Raw genomic sequence first — 4,355 nt, 5'->3', positions numbered from 1 at the left:
AAACCCCTTCTCTAGAAATGATCCATTCTCAGCAACAAAAAATTTGCCTTCGGATCTGTGATAGAAGGTGTACCCAATAGTTACTTTTGGGTATCCTATGAAGACGCACTTCTCTGACTTGGGTTTGAGCTTATCAAGATGAAACTTTTTCACATAAGCATTGCAACCCCAAACTTTAAGAAACGATAGCTTAGGTTTCTTGCTAAACCACGGTTCATACGGTGTCGTCTCAACGGATTTAGATGGTGCCCTTTTTAATGTGAATGCAGCTGTCTCTAATGCATAACCCCAAAACGATAGTGGTAAATCGGTAAGAGACATCATAGATTGCACTATATCAAATAAAGTATGGTTATGACGTTCAGACACACCATTACGCCGTGGTGTTCCAGGTGGCATGAGTTTGTGAAACTATTCCACATTGTTTTAATTGAAGACCAAACTCGTAACTCAAATATTCGCCTCTGCGATCAGATCGTAGAAACTTTATTTTCTTGTTACGATGATTTTCCACTTTACTCAAATTCTTTGAACTTTTCAAATGTTTCAGACTTATGTTTCTTCAAGTAGATATACCCATATCTGCTCAAATCATCTGTGAAGGTCAGAAAATAACAATACCCGCCGCAAGCCTCAACACTCATCGGACCTCATACATCAGTATGTATTATATCCAATAAGTCAGTTGCTCGATCCATTGTTCTGGAGAAGGGAGTCTTAGTCATCTTTGCCCATGAGGCATGGTTCGCAAGCATCAACTAATTCATAATCAAGTGATTCCAAAAGCCCATCAGCATGGATTTTCTTCATGCGCTTTACACCAATATGACCTAAACGGTAGTGCCACAAATAAGTTGCACTATAATTATTAACTTTGCATCTTTTGGCTTCAATATTATGAATATGTGTATCACTACGATCGAGATCCAACATACTATTTTCATTGGGTGTATGACCATTGAAGGTTTTTTTCTCAAATACGCATAGCATGCGTATCTTTCATTAATGGGGAAGAATAGGGTACAAGAAACCCTCCATGGAGGGTGTTACACACCCAGTCTACCGTTTACATATGTCTACATTTCGCTAGGCTCCCACCTATGTATCTGCCCGAAGAAGTCTCCTAACTCCGCTTTTAGGAGGCCCGCCGTCCTCCAAGCCTTGCCCTCACTACAGACCCGTGCTAGTAGTCTACCCAGGGATGGTGTTTCACCATCAAACACGATCCCGTTGCGATGCTTCCGCAATTCCCATAAGGTAAGTATGATGATGGCCCTCACATCCTTTTCATTGGTGCCTTGTATCCGGTTGTTGAGGATCCACTCCGGTAGGGTGTCTTGTGGAGTCGGCGTCCATTGCGACATCCCCAAAGCATGGTAGATCTCCACCTAGAAAGTCCTTGCAAAAACGCACTGTAGCATAATGTGGTTCATTGTCTCATCACCCTGGCTACAAAGTGGGCATGATTGTTGGTGTGGCAGCCCCCTCCTTGCCAAGCGGTCCGAGGTCCAGCACCTGTTGCGTATCGCGAGCCATGTGAAAGCGGCACTGCAGAGGGGCCTGACACTTCCATGTTGCCTCTGTGGTTGGGACTAACTCTCTTCCCATGAACTTTGTGGCATATGCCGACCGAGCGGAATAGTGGCCATCCCGCTCCCATGCCCATCTGATGGTGTCCGGGATCCCTTCTTGGAGCTGCACGTCGTGAACCCGAGGTCACAAGCTTATGAATTCCATGAGTGCTGGTGCGTCAATGTCTGGGCCAATGGAAGCTGCCCACGTCCCATTTTGTAGTGCATCCTTGACCAGGAGTTGCTTGCGAATTCGCCGCGGTATCCTTGCATGGATCCTGGGTGCAATCTCTTCCATCCGAAACCCATCCATCCATCTATCTTCCCAAAATAGAGCGCGTGCTCCGTCCTCCAGCCCCGTTCGCGTGGCCGTGTTGCACAGCTAGATGGATGCCATCGGTACTGCAATCGTGAACTCACTCCAGGGCCTTGTATCATCCACACGCGCCAGCCATGGCCAGCGAGCCTGCATTGCTATGTTCATCCAAGTGACGTCTGGGATCCTGAGGCCTCCAGCCCATTTGGGTGTGCACACTGTGTTCCAGGCCACCGCGCAATTTCCTCCGTTCGCCTCGGCCTTGCCACACTAGAGAAAGCCACGCAGGATCTTGTTGATCGCTGAGACTGTCTTCGCCGGTAATTCCAGTGCCAACATTGCATGCACTAGCATCGCTGAGAGGACCGATTTGATTAGGATCAGTCTGATGCTCTTCGGTAGGGTCGCGGCACGCCAAGTAGGTAGGCAAGCAGCGATGTGGTCCACCAGGCCTTGTAGCTGCGCAGTCGATTGCTTCCGATGGTAAGCGGTAGTCCGAGATATCTCATTGGGAAGCCACCCAACGAGCAGCCTAATGCACTTGTAACCTCAACCATTTGCTCTTGTGTGCACCTGATTGGAAGAGCGGCGCTCTTTGTAAGGTTTGTATGGAATCCTGAAGCTGTGGCAAACATGCCTAGTATCGTTGTGCACGTGGTGAGGTCCGTCGGGTGTGGTTTGAGGAAGATGATCACGTCATCCGCGAAGATTGACAGGCGATTCTTGAGTCCATTTGCTGCCAAGGGTGCCAGGAGACCTGATTCAGATGCTGCATGGAACAACCGCTGTAGTGGCTCCATAATTAAGATGAACAACATCGGCGAGAGCGGGTTCCCTTGACGTAGGCCACATTGGTTGTAGATTGGTTTGCCTGGCACCCCGTTGAGCATGATCCTTGTCAAAGACATTGCAAGTAATCCACAGATCCATCCAATCCATCGTGTGCTGAACCCCATGATGTGTAGCACCTCGATGAGGAAAGGCCATTGGACGGAGTCGAAGGCTTTGGATATATCAGGTTTTAGGAGCACCGTGGGGTTTCTCAGGGCATGTAGGCGTCGTACCGTGCCTTGCACAAGCATAAAATTGTCATGCAGGTTTCTTCCTTTCGCAAAAGCACTTTGGTGCTTCCCCACAAGGTACGGTAGGTCTCCGGTGAGTCTTGTGGCCAATACCTTGTCGAAGAGCTTGATCACTCCATGCACTAGGCTTACTGGCCGATAGTCTCGTAATTCTTCTGCGCCATCTATCTTGGGCAGTAGAGAAATTAGCGCTTTGTTAACTGCGTGCATGCCTCACATATCTCCATGATAGAACGCGTCCAGCACCCGCATTAGGTACGCCTTGATGATGTCCGGCCCCGGCGCCTTGTCCGGTGGCAATGCCTTGACCACCTTCTCAACTTCTTCCTCAGTGAATGGTAGTTCTAGGTGTGCTAGGTCTCGCCTTGGCAATCCCAGTGCTTCCAGTCATAGAGATGCTTCTCTAGTTGGGGCAGAGCCTAGTAGCCGGTCGTAGAAGCAATCCACTACAGCAGCGATTTGATCATGCCCTGTTATCATTAACCTGTCTTTCTTGATGGAGGTGATCATGTTCCGGCATTGCCGGTGTCTTGCGTGCCAATGAAAAAATGCGATGTTGGCATCTCCCTCCTTTAGCTGAAGCAGTCGGGACCGTTGCCTTGCTATGGTCCTCTCCAAGGAGCATAGCCCTAGAAGCTTCCGTTTGAGGGTTTTCCGGAGTTGCAATTCTGCTGCCATGAGGGCTCTGCCGTCCGATGCTTGGTCAAGCCTATATATGAGCTCCATGGCCATGAGAATCTGCATCTTTATATTACCTATCCACTTTGCGCTCCAGCCCTGTAAACGTTTGGCCATGGCACAGAGCTTCTTTTCGAGCACGATGAAAGGATTCCTAGTAGATGGGATCGAGTGCCACGCCGTAAGGACGGTCTCCGTGAACCCCTCCGCGCGTGGCCAAAATGCCGCAAACCTGAAGCGGTGACCCATTGGCATGCCCGCGTGGAGGTCAACGAGCATTAGGCAATGATCTGAGATGGATGTGCCCATTGCAGAGAGGAAACAGGTGGGTGAAGGTCGTCCCAGCAGTTGGTGGTGAACACGTGATCTATCTTCTCCAGGGTGGCGTGTTGTCGCTCGTTCGACCAAGTATATTTTTGGCCGCTGAGATAAAGCTCCTTGAGTTCCAACCTATTCAAAGTAGACCGGAAGCGGCCTATCATCCGCCTATATATTGCAACATTATTCTTGTCGCACTCACTCGCCAGGAGGTTGAAGTCTCCCGCAAGCATCCACGGTCCAGCATGTAGGTCCCTTATCTCCACAAGTTCGTGCAGGGAATACCACCTTCTCGTGATCTAACTATGGGCCATAAACACATGTAAGACACCACGCTTGCGCTTCACCAGCATTGACCAGCGCTGTAAGTGTGTTTTGTGTTGTATGTGG

The sequence above is a fragment of the Triticum aestivum genome, chromosome 7A (genome assembly GCF_018294505.1).
Source record: "Triticum aestivum cultivar Chinese Spring chromosome 7A, IWGSC CS RefSeq v2.1, whole genome shotgun sequence".
NCBI classification, from domain to species: domain Eukaryota; kingdom Viridiplantae; phylum Streptophyta; class Magnoliopsida; order Poales; family Poaceae; genus Triticum; species Triticum aestivum.
This window is presented reverse-complemented; position numbering follows the sequence as displayed.